The 13,208-nt window shown below is 39.3% G+C and overlaps 1 long non-coding RNA gene across 2 annotated transcripts; it reads left to right on the forward strand.

The window, feature by feature from the left end:
• The first annotated feature begins 101 nt into the window (after positions 1 to 101).
• On the forward strand, positions 102 to 12,539 carry LOC134158474 (uncharacterized). Of its 2 annotated transcripts, XR_009962783.1 has the most exons (5): positions 7,915 to 8,246; positions 9,120 to 9,256; positions 9,509 to 9,614; positions 10,374 to 10,502; positions 12,081 to 12,539. It is a non-coding gene; the product is annotated as an uncharacterized LOC134158474 (long non-coding RNA). The 2 variants fall into 2 exon arrangements; XR_009962784.1 differs by lacking the exon at positions 7,915 to 8,246 and adding an exon at positions 102 to 211 and having other exon boundaries at positions 10,374 to 12,539.
• The last annotated feature ends 669 nt before the right edge of the window (positions 12,540 to 13,208 follow it).

Genomic DNA, 13,208 nt, shown 5'->3' on the forward strand with positions numbered 1-13,208 from the left:
GGGGAAAGAGGCTGCGCCTGCGCCCCGCTGACGGGTAGCGGAGGCGGGCAGACCGCTGGAAGTCGCCGTGTGTTGTGCTCTGTTCGCTCTTGCCGTGGCCCTTCTACCCGCGCGGGTTACCGGAGCCACCGGGGACCGTCCCCACACCGGTGGGAGCTGGCCGTTACGTCATGTCGCAGCTGTCGCCGCCTGGTTTATCCGCTAGGTTGTGGTCGGGAGGAGTTGGTGCGGGAGCGGAGCGAAGGCGGGGCCGCGCAGAGCCGCGGTTGGGGTGGTGGCCGGGGTATACGTGTGTGCGTACGTGTAACGCACCTCATCCGCTTCTTAAATCTAAGTTTGTGATGGAGTAAGGGTAACGTGAAAGCTGGGGGCGTTGTGCCTCTTACTGTCCCTAACGCGTACAGCGTTTCCTTACGGGCACCTCACCGGTTTGTTAAGTGACGGTGAATTTTGTAAGCAGGTACCACCTAGAAGACACGCTCCACGTGGAAATCTGGACAATACCCCAGTACTGTTCAGGATCTGTGGGCTATGCAGCGTTACGAGGGTGCAGCCCCCCTCTTCCGGCCCAACGAAATAACCGTCTTTGACTTGCGCAGAAATGGTTAAACTTTGGGAAAGAGCTGTGGGAAAGTAGTCTAGAGCTGGGCAAGATGAGAAAGGTAAAGTTGTAGATAGAGGTAAAATTGCTGAGATGGAACCGACAGTTTAAAGATTTAAGAAAAGAACGTAAGCATGCAAAGGTAGAAATTCCGCAGAGATGAAGGTGAAAAAGCAGCACTAAGGACTCAGCCTGTTGCAAAAAACAATAGAACCCGATGGTCCTTCGTGTGATTCTGGGGTCAGCCAAGCCTCAGAGGGTGTCTTATCAAAGGACACATTAGTGGCTCATTAATTCCAGCTGGTCTGTGATTACTTATTAGCCAATAAGTAATTGTTTTATGTTTTTAAGTTGTGTTTATGCTGTTTGCAGATTCTTTTAATACATGGCAATAGTTATGAATGAAGTGATCTGGAGTGGGGGTGGTAGTGAAGGACAGAAACAGGACCCAGTTTCTTGCTGTGCTCTTTTTCAGGAGGAAAACACATGTTTTCTGCCCTTGCATCCATCTAGTCATGCATATTACTTGTGGGCATGCAAAACTTGGTCTTTCAGAACTTGGTCTTCTAGTAGTAGCATTATTTAACAATAACAATGGTAATGTGGTGGTTATTAAGGCTACAGTGTGCTTGAATACTGCATAATGATTAACAGCAGTTTCCTTAGAGAGAAACTAAGACAAGCTAGTGGGTGAGGAAAGCCAATTAGATACACAAAAGCAGTAGAGACAAGGTAGCATAAGCATGATCCATGCTGGATCTCTGCCCTCCTGGGGGATCCCAGAGGTGCAGTTTCTCCCCTTCTTCATTTTAAAGACTCACTGGCAGCAGGAGAAGGATAGAAATGTGACTTTAATTTATGTTCTCTGGTAATAAACTTACTGACCCTGTCTTATTTTAGGCACTGCATGTGTAGTGATGCTAAGAAGAAAAGTGACATTAGTGGTACTAGGGACATGGATGCTGTTCAGAGCTGCTAGACTCTGACTGAGGCAAGTTCAATTAAATATCAGTAGTCAAATGCTGAATAAATGTTTGTTCTTGAGTACAGGATTTCATGGTTTTTTCTTTTGAAGTGGTTAGCCTGTCTGGTGCAGCTGTAATGGTAAAATTCACATGAATGCCTTTGGTGGTTATAGACCTTTGAAGTGAACTTTAGCGTTTCTCTGAGACATATCCTTACTGTCTGGCCGTTGATGTAAGCCACTATGCCCAATTTGGGAATAAAGATCCTTCCTTCAAAAGCTAAGAACTGCCAGCTTCTGGGATCAAACTCGAGAAAGGGCTTATGTCTCTGTAAAGCCTGAATGTGACTAACACTGCTGTAGTATTTACTGACAGCAAAATAAATTCACCAGAAGGCAGTCAGTTAAAAATAAAGAGTGATGTCATGTTCTGCCTGTCACTTCCTATCACTGAGGCTGGCAGAAAGCTGTTCTTTTTATGTCTGGGGAAGCATCAGGAGTACAAGATTTTTATTCTGAAGAATCTTTCTTAGACTCCAGCGAGCAGAAGAACTATTTATTCTCTATATATATATTTGATATAAAAATAATTATTTATATTTTGGTATTTTACCAGTGTGACCATATTGATATTAAATATCACTAATGAAGTGCTTGGATTCTTTTATTTTTCCATATAAAGTACCTGCAAGTGTGATTATAAAAAAAAAAAAAAAGGAATGTGTAGTTCTGCAAAGCATAAAATTGTGTGTATTCAGCTTTCACAGTGTTACAAATGGAATGCATTTTTCTCAAACCAGAAAATTCAGGAGCCTGAATTTTTCCAGGGCTTTTAAAAATACCAGAAGAAATAAATCAGTTCTCAAGTAGCTCTTTCAGAAAGCAGGCCATGAGAAGAGCATAGGCTATCCAGCTGAGTTCATCTATACCAGCAGCGTGTTCTCAACAGTGGACTGCATCAAACACATCAGAGAAAAATACTGTACTCGCACAATACACGCCTGCCATGGGCTGCCACACTAGATCTCCTTTTAATCCTTTCACACCTGTAAGAGAGAAATTTCTAAAGCTACTATGCACCTGGAAAATAAAAAGTACATTTGTGACCATTCTTTGAATTTTGTGTTTCACTTTTTCATCCCGGTTCTGATTCTACATTGTGTGTTCTTAATTTTTCATTCTCTGCTAGTTCTGTAGCTGAATGGAAAATCAAAGATGTATTTTGCTAGTCAACTAGCATCAAAAGTCTGATTGGTCTACTGACGATTCCTTTTAGAAAAGGGAAAATAGGAATGTCTGGCATTATTTTTTTTTCCTGTGAGGCTCTGCTAGGGTTTCTCTGTTGTTTTTACTATACAGGCGAACAGGATTCACGGTATTAATCCAGATGGACAGGTAATCTCAGTGAGATGAGGGACTTTTTAATGCCCAATTTAAGAGTTTTTGAGAGGAGGCACGTGAGGTTTGCTGTATGATTTATGGCCTGGGAACAACCTAGAGATTTATAGCAGAGGAAGATTACAAGTGTCCTTATACAGAAGTGGCATAGGTTTATATTTGATGCTGTCCGCATTTTCTACCACTGTTACTGCTTTCCTCCGATTTTTGTTGCTGTTGGTTCATAGTTTATGTCAGTCTAAAGGGATGCTCTAGCAAATTCATGTGTAATTGGGATGCAGGGAATTGAGTCCTCTGTCCTGATTACTGGTTTCCCAGTAAATACAATGGGAGCATTGATCCATTTGTTCCTTATCTCATCAGCGTTAGGCACAACCAGAGAACACTGCATTAGCAAGAACTGATTATGAGCCAAGCAAAAATGGCTGTCCTGCAACTTTGTAAAGGCAACCTCAAGAAAGAAGGACATTTCGATCATTGCTGCCTTTCAGTTATTTCTGGTTGTTCTGTTACTTAATTCAGTTTGTTTCTGTGTTACTGCCTTCAACTGGTCCATCTTTTACTGGCTCCTGAAGTACCTAGAAATACACAGAAAGCTTTTGCTTAATTGCAAGCTGAGTGTTGCTGAACACTTGCAACTTTTCAAGGCTAGGTGGCTGCAGTGCTTTATGTAAGGGAGCTTCTGTCAAGTCCTTACATGGATGAAGCTTATGGAGAATTTGGCACGCTCACATTTACAGGCTCACACACCAGCCCAGACAGGTCATTAGCCCTTGTCAGGTAACATTAATTTCAAAGACATTATGTTTAAATTCTCAGGATTAACTGTGGCTTGGATTACCTGATGCCATCTTTCAGAATTTTCCTATCTGATTGTTATATCTTAATTAGCAGGTTACTTTGACTTGGAAATGCACAGTAGGAGCCGGCATATTTGAGAATGAGGCAGCCTGGTATTGGACTTAACTAATGATAGCAATTATGTGTGCATTTCAACTTCATTTTTACTCATATGGGTCAGATCCTCATGCTCTTTTCTGACTGGCAGTGCTATTTGAGAGCACTGACACTGCCATTCTTTGCTGTAACCCTGGCTTCTGTTCATCTCTGTTGCCAGAGCAAGGGTGTAGGAACTCTTCAGAGCAAACAATATCAGATACCTGATCTGATTTAATAAAGGAGTCCTGGAACTTTTCTAAGCCGTATCAGCTACTGATGGTTTGACTGGTCCCACAAAAAGCCCCCAGAAACATGGGAGGAGAAACAAAAGGCATCCGGTAGGAGGAGTGTGAATACCTTGAACAGGCATTACCTCCAGGTTGGTTGGGTGGGTGGTTTGCTTGTAAGAGGTTGCACTTTGCACCCAGGTCATTTCACTCCAGCAGTCGCAGAAATGGCTGTACTGGCTGCAGTGAGAAGGAGGTGAACCAGTAGTCAAGAAACTGGGTGAAATGGAGGGGTAGCTCATGTCAGGCTGCCTTCGCTGATGCACCAGAGTCACACAAGATTAACACCTTCCCTTTGGGCCCGAGAAAAATGTTTGTGGACATCCTGTCCTTCCCCTGATTTTTTTTTTTAAACTAGGTCAACATGTTTCTTTACATTGTGTTTGCTTTACTCTGTATCTATCTTTTTCTGGCTTAAGTTTATGTTACACATACAAAGGTCTACAGTGGAAGTAACAAGTGAAAACCACAGATGTGCAACTCCCTTCAGCTATAAGCACATTAAAAAAAAAAGTTAAACCAGAATAATACATTGTTGAGACAAACACCTCTTAGTTTTTTGCTAAAAACCAAAATTACTCTATATACTAAATTATATTCAGTGAAAGTTACTCACATGTTCTTTTTGTGGAAAGCCAACAACTGTTCTAGTATGGGGCATATCAGATACTAAAGGGCTTTGCAACAATGTGGTCTAGGCAGAAAAGGGTCTGTTCCCAGCTCTGTCATTGACCTCTCAGATCATGGAAATTATAAATAACAGGCCAGGAAGTTCTTAGCATTTTCTCTGTCATGGTCTATCCGTAAAAAGAAAAATGGCAGAATATGTTATTATCGGTAATATATGTGAATAATGTTTGTTATTAAGAATAGTTTCAGTTCTAATTGAAACTTTAGTAAGTAAAAAGAGTCACCAGTGAATGTAATTATAGATTTTTTCAGATGTGTCCAGCTTTTAGGAAAATCTGGTGGGAACTTTAAGAAACCTTAAGAAAAAAGCTTTTTTTAGTATGAATACTTGCATCTGGTGAATTATAGGAAATTCTGTTACAGTCTTATGATCTAAGGGAGATTGAAAGTTTTTTGCAAAAAAAGATATTTATTTTTGTTTTTGTAAGCATACGCTATAAAACCCAAGAGAACTAAAAATGTTTGGTTGTCATGCCATTGGCTGTACTGCAAAGAATGGCCATGGGAACACAGTGACAACTGAGGGAGAGCTGACTGTATGAAGTAGTAGTAGCCATGATTTTACTGCACTGACTCTGCAGTAGCAATCTGATGGTACAGAAGATAGCCAGTATTCTGGATCCATTCACCAGCTATCTGCTGGAATAGTCATTATCTGTTTTTTTCATTAAATACAACACATAGAAATACATAATCTATATGTGCTGGTAGGATGCTGTTCTACTCTCATGTAATATTTTTCTCTCCCCAAAGGATATTTGTATTTTCTCTGTATGCTTTTAATTTATGATCATGCATAAATATTTATATAGGCAGATGCATTCTGTATACAGAATTTTCTTTCTTAATTTTGTTATCTGTGACTTGATGTATCATGGGATTGAATTTCCCTGCTTCTATAAGTAGTTACAGAACCAGCTTTATTGATTCCATTTACATATTGTTACCATAGGGTTACAACTGACAGCTTTTAAGTAAAAGCCTTGAAGTAAAGCAGAATATGTAACATGGCATTACCAAAAGTTAAACTACAGAGCATAATTTGAGAAATACATCATATTGATGTAGCATTTAGTCCAAGAAACAAATGACAAACCACCATCTAACTTTTTTAAGATATGCAGTCACCAGGATTACAATAATCAAGTCTTGCTGTTCTAGCTCCAAATTTTTCTTGATTTTGTGATTGCATTCCTTTTTGATCATATTTTAAATAGTAACTGTTTAGGGGCTGACGTTAAAACATAAAAAGTCCCGTTGACTTCAGTAACATTTATACAGAACAGGATAAATAGAAATATAAAATAATATGAAAGAATCCAAGGCTCTAGAAAAAAAATCTACATTTGAAATGGATCCAGAATTCTCAGGGTTGGGATTTGATCCAGTGAGGGTCAGGAAGGAAAGTCCTAAGGAAAGATTTTCATAACCATCTACTGTTACCTACTACATGGGTTTTGTTTGTCCCACAGCTTACTCTGAAATGTCTTGTGGAAGCCATTATAAGAAGCACTGTTTTAGATAGCATATAGTGATATTTCTTATTGGGGAAAATAGGCTTACTCTCTACTTGCTTAATTTACTGCAAAAAGTTATGTTTTATCTGATTTAGTAATAAACCGCTATGGATTATTGCAGAACATTGCAGGAAAAATGCCTGTTGTAACAGGAGTGATGTCCACTACAAAGGATTTGGTATACACTTAATGTATAGCATAGTAGCCATTAAATGTATGTAAAGAAGATCAGGGTTACATTATTTCACAGAGGAAGATATAGTTAAGACAAATAATGCTGTATTATTTTAGTTAATTTTGCATTATTCCTAAATAGTGTACTTTATGTACAGTAATACAGAAAATTAATTACACTCTTACATTTTCATTTATATGTATCACAAATCACAAATACAAATTGTGTTGGTAGAAAATGCATTAGAGAAACAAGAAAAGGTTTCAATGATACCAACATGTGACTACCAGTATTAAAGTTCAGCTAGAAATCAATCCTGAAGTTAGAGGGCCCTTTTGTGTGTCTCTTCTTTCCACAGCATCAAAAATCTGGGGGCAGCATGTGGGGGACAGATGAATTTTGAACAATCGCGTTTACTAATTATATATGGAGATACAGTGACTAAATATGTCAGTGTCAGGTTCCTCTGGGGGCTACTAAAATAGACCATTAAAGAGGTCCCAAAATATTTAAAGTACTACCTCTAGGTACTGAAATTTCATTTTTAGATTGTATAATAAGGACATAAATAAGCTCCAAAGCTCCAGCATTACAACACAGACTGAGACTGAGACTCAAAGGCAGAGTTCCTCTCTATGTAAGATGTCTTCAGGAGCGTTCTCAAGAATGAGTTTAGGACTGTGTAGAGATTAACATACTTTTTGGTTAGAAATTCAACACTGAAATGGTCAGGATTTCTTTGGTTGATAAACAGTTTTTCAGGATGTCTCACGGTTGGGTTTTGTTCGTTTTTTTTTTTTTGTTTTTTTTTTTTTGTTTGTTTGTTTGTTTGTTTGTTTTTTAATATGGATTAAGGAATTCTCCACATAAGGCTGTAATGTTGAATTATAACAGATGATAAATGTCACATGCACAAAACTGCTAGAATCTGTTTCCAGTAAGTTACTGACAAAAATCCCTCTGAGCACTTTGTGGTCTCAGGCCTCAACATCTATCAGCTGTCTTGAGATGAGGTTCTCTGCTCTACCTGTAAGTAGCAGGAATCTCAGCCTCCGGATGATGGAGACTTGAAATAACTCCATACATACTGAGTTACTCCGGAGGAAATATGTACTGATGGCCTTTGAATTACAGCAGCTCAGCTCCCCTTGCCAGAAGTACTGCCAGACTCTTCCAATAGTTTGTAACATAGGCCAGCTTCACCCTTGTGTAAAATCTCTTGCAAGACTATAGGAAAGCTCTCTGCAGGGCATCTCTCCTTGCAGCATGGGGAAATTCAACTCTCACCCCACCAAGAACTGAGATTTTAAGATTTCTGCACCTTTTTTTCAGACATCAGAGCATGAAAAGTTACTTGTTCTTTAATACCTTAATCTGTTTGGGAAATGTGGGTGATCTTGTAATGGTTAATTGCTACGATGATGTGGTGTTTTCTTCTGTTTCTTGCACTCCTGTGGATGTACCATACTCCATCCCTGGGCACAGGGCAGGTAAGCAGAGCTACAGCCTGTTCTCACAGGAAACAGAAGAAGAATGTCAGTTTCAGAATCTGTTCTTTCTCTCTCTTCCAGTGCTGAAACGTTAGCATCAGTTACCACCACTAGCAGACTGCAGCATACTCTGAATGGATATTCTCACAAAATGAACTTTCTGGTTCAGACTGTTGAGGATACCAGTAAGAAAGCTAGATGTATTTTTTTCTTTTTACTGAATAGATGATGATGACCATTGCCTAGGTTTTTTTTCTGTTGCTTCACATGTATTTTGGGCTCTTCCATCATTTCCTAACACAGGTTAGAAAATGGAGTGGAAAGTAACACTGCAATTTTTGAAACAGTAGTTGCACCTTTTGCTAAAATGACTTTTTTTTCCAGATGTTTTGTCTTTTTGAAGCATAAATTAATAATGTCTTTTTTTTTTTTTTTTGGTAACACAGTGTAAAAATTGAAAATAGAGCAAAAGACCAAACTATGGTAAGCTAGTGTATGAGTAAAAGCTATTATGAAAAATATGAAAAACGATGCAAGTTCTTGTTTCCTAGTAATAGTTAAACTCTGAAAGGTTTAAATGTTAATACTTCTTACAACTTAGAATTTTATTAATGAATTACTTGTGTTTGCCAGAGAGGTTCACATTTATGTTTTCTTTATTGCTATTGTATACTGAGAGTTGAACACCAACAATATTTGTTTTAATGCTAGAGTTCTAGCCAGCATTTCTGATTTTGCAGTCATTTCCATGATGACTTTTCTGAAGGAATCTTGCACATGTGAGTCTTGTTCCTTTCCAGCAATATGCATAACCCTGCTTTTTTTCTGAACACAGCTGGGAACAGGACATAGTTTCCGTGTTCAGAATTTCAGGGTCCCCACCAGACAACATTCAGGCACATGCACACACATACACACACACCCACAGTGTCGTATACTTTTGTTGCTTTTATGGACAGGAGAATCTGTTGTCATCTATAGCTCCTGCTGTCATAAACCAAATGCTTCATTTAATAACTTCCATAATCTGTCTCGCTCCCTGCTGTTTCTTGCCTCAGATGTATGGAGCTCCCCTGCAGACACCTCCTAACCCTCCTGGCTTCAGACCAGATTGTTCAACTTCCACTCCAGGCTTGTCATTCTGGTGAAGGATTTGAGCAATGACTTCTTTGACTTCAGATTAAAAAGAGAAAAGGTATGTTACTGTATCTGGGATGGAAGTAGGTTACCACTCCTACTAACCTTAAGTAGGATTTAGACCTTTTCATAGATCAGAGGTACATCTCTTGAAAGTAAGATGCAGTCTGCCTTTTAGTGTCTCTTGCACCGTTTCTATCATATAGAAAGTCAGATAGGACTTTCTGAGCAAAAAATCCACACAATGTGCCTGGTTCCCAGAGTGGAATCCATCATCCTGAAATTGATGTGTTTTTTGTGTGCTTAACAGGAGCAATTTAAGGCTGCAATCTAATAGTGCATTGTCTCTAAAGGAGAATCCTTCTGCTAGTAGCTCCCCTCAAACCTCTTGCAAGAAGGGCTCCTCTGCCTGCAAGGTAATGCAGCTCAACTCACTGCCTGTGCAGAAAACCATTGACTTGTTTTTTTAATCAAAGTTTTCTATCTGAAACATAAAAAGCAGATTATAAATCAGTTCTATATACCAGCAAATAAAATAGGTCAATGATCATTCCTTGACCCACAGGTCAGCTAGCACATGAAGTCTACATCAATATGTATAAATTTTTATTGCCCCTTTTTGTCCATAGTGTTACATACTGTCTCACAGCTGATAGTTACTGCAGCCACATTCAGATGATGTTAGTAACCTTTGTAAGCACTCCTCTGTTTCCGTTCAAGTTTGACCAGGTTAGCCTAAAAACTGCTTAAGATATAAGCGCATAGCTGTATGCTCTGATACTATCCCTGCCATTTATCAGTACTCAGCAAAATGAAGTGTGCTGATAAAGTAGCTTTCTTGCCTCAGGTATAATTACAATCTTCTTGCAACAGCTATGCTAAGTGATTATAATTGGGGTGGGGTTCTTTTTTTGCAATCCCAATCAAGACATCTATGTCAGCAAAGGATTTAAATTTAAATGAGGACTCAGACTTGTCTGCATCCTAGCCAGGTCACATTTTCAATTCTTTTTTAGTAACACAAAGGCATGAACCTTAAGAAGCAAAATCATGAGAGTACAAGCTAACTTTTCTACTTTGAGTTACTCAAAAACCATATTGCCTTTCTACTTCTTAGACTTTTAGGTTGCTCTGTTAGTACAGTCCTTGCAATTTCTGTGTGCTCAGTTTTACAGAACCCTAGAGGTATGAAGGTAGGTTTGTACACTTTTTACATGGTGACAAATACTGATGCAGCTGTGAAAGACCAAGAGCCATCTATAACAAAGGATTTAGGGGCCTAATAGGACATAGGGGGGATGTAAGTAAATCCAGAATTGTGACCCTGAAAGCCACCATTTAACTACTGCAAAATATTTAATTCAATTTTTTTTCAGATACCCCTTGTTTAAGGGGTAAGCAGCATAGCACATATGTCATCTTCAAGTACAATCATAATCCAGAAAGTGGCTGAGGGTTTTCAAGACTTTGCTATCTAAGGTAGGGATATTGTATCTCCTAATCTGTTACTGAAGAGATGAGGACTTCTAACTGATGTGCTAAGGATCTTCCTCTTACTGACTGTATGAAGCGTCTACATTAAACAGACTGAACAATCTCTTATATCCTAATTTGGGAGACTAAAACTGCCTTCCTGTAGTATGCACCATGCATCAGAAATGCCAGATTCCTCTTTCTTGTATCTAGGTGACTGTTCTCCATCATGCTGTTGTCATTCATCTTTTATGCACCAGCCTACTGGGATTTCCATATTCTCTGATCCCTCTGAAATAAGCCCAGTTTAGGGCTTTTAGGTATGGTCTTAGAGGGCATATCTAGTCCTGAATCCTAAAAAAGATATTTATTCCATGCATACAGGTGTCTTTGTCCAAAATGAGCTCAATAGACTTAATCTGAACTCCAGATAAATATTAACTGTCAATCACGTGAATCCATCAAATATTCCATTCAAGGTTTGGTTTGTTGTTGTGCATTTGTATTTTTTGTAATGATGAAAAAAAAGATATATTGTGCTCTGGACTAGTGTACCTGGTAAAAATCCTTGAATTACAGAAGTCCAGCTCCAAATATGTACATATATAACTATTCCCACTGTACGAGCAGGGTGCAGTAGCCTACAGTCACTGATGTCTGCAAGTGCTTTTGTGTGATGAAAGATTGGAACTCCCTGAGCAGTTATGGAATCAACTATTCTCAAGGTGGTGGTGCCTGGAGAGTGAATAGTCCTAGGCTGAGGAAGACTAAGAACAAAGTGCTACACGTTCATATTTCTGCCACATGCTGTGTTTCTAATGTGTACTTGCTAGCTCTTTTTGTTCTGCTCATCTTCATATATTGTTCTGACTTGCAGGGCTTTATGATTGAAGAATTAAAAATCATTTATTTTAAACATCGCAATGATCAAATTGCTGGTGTGCATAATTATTTTGTTCCTAATGAACATTCTAGGCTGTGGCAAAATTTCTGCTGAATTAGATATTCATCTTCTGGATGCTGTTTCAGGCTCCAGAGCTTGCCTGCAGTAAGGCCTGGTGCGTAGCTACTGCTTCTTTCCTCATGAGAGGGGACTAGCAGCAAGTGGCTCTAACAAAACTTCATGTTACTCACCATTCAGGCTTTTGAAGGCAGAACAGTATGGTCAGCTTGCCAGCTTTGATTGTGGAAGAGATGATAGAAAGTGCGTTGGTTCTGCAGGCAGACTAAGCTACTACATCTACTAAGCTGTGAGTTATTTATATGGACTCTCCTTCAGTTTCTAACACCTCCCTCTTATTCTTATCAGGGAAATTATTGGTTGTCTAATTGTTCCAGAATTAAAAGTGCAGCAAAATTTGTCATTCTTTAAGATCTTCACTATCTCCATGCTAATTTCTGTGTAAGAGGGACCTGAACTTAAGAAAAAGCTGAAGGAAGAGTAACCTGAAGAGGCTGTGGTTCCTTATGAACACTGATTCTGAAAACAAAGGCATGCAAAGTGCTCTACACTGAGGCCTGCCCTTTTGTTAGCAGCATGATGGTGCCATGGCTTGCACCAACCTCAGTAAAGCATTATATATACAAGCTTATTCACCACAGTGGAAAAAGCACTGCAGGAGTGCATGGTCTCTCTACCCCTTCCTGACCAATTTCCATGTGGTTCACCACATTTCCTTCACCAGGCATACCATAACCCCTTTTCATTTGGTCATGGAGCTTCCCACACATCAGAGCCTCCAGCCCCTCTTGCAGCAGCCACATGCTAAATGGAGCAACTACATTTTCAGAGTCCTGACAGTGAAATATGCTTGCTTGTTGTTAGAAATACACCTCCTACTTCACAGAAATAAAAGCTGTATGTCACATCTAACGTGCCAGACTATTTTGCTTTCAACAGTGCAGAAGTGGAGAATGATTTTGTTTAAAGCAGTCTCAGGCTGAGCCGTGTTTAACTGCTCTTTGGAAATAGTGGGGGTCTAGAAAAGGGAGATGAAGGAATAAAAAATTGTTAACTTTCATTGGCCACCAGTTTAGCTGCAAACAGTACTATATAGGTTGCTTAGAGAACTGTTTGTTAGTTTCTTTTCTAACCTCCACTTTCTTTTTTCCTTTCTGTAACTGTTAAGGACTGCATCCAGAGCTGTATTCAGAACAACACATGCAGTGGAGAAAGCATTACAAGTTTCAAAACAGGACTTTACACACTTTGCTACCCATCAGAAAGCTTTCTTCCTCCTGTAGGGAATGTCACATCATCTGACTAAACCTGTTCCAAATGAAAGAACCAGGCCAAAGCAGTAACCTAGACAACTCCAGTGTTACAGCAAACACTACTATTTAGGTATCTACTACTGAGAAGGGAATAGTTACTCCTTTACCTGTTTTAATTTCCTGTTGCCCTCGGAGCTTCTTTTAAGCAGGGCTGTCATGCAGTTGGTGTTTGTCAGCTCCACCAATAAGCAGAAAACTTGAGGCACTTACAGATTTTCTTCTAGCTCCATTTGCAAGCTTAGAGAATGGGGTTGCAGGTATTA

This window comes from Pezoporus occidentalis, unplaced genomic scaffold, assembly GCF_034315485.1.
Source record: "Pezoporus occidentalis ecotype Australia unplaced genomic scaffold, CSIRO_AGI_Poc_V1 ctg13, whole genome shotgun sequence".
Classification (NCBI taxonomy): Eukaryota; Metazoa; Chordata; class Aves; order Psittaciformes; family Psittacidae; genus Pezoporus; species Pezoporus occidentalis.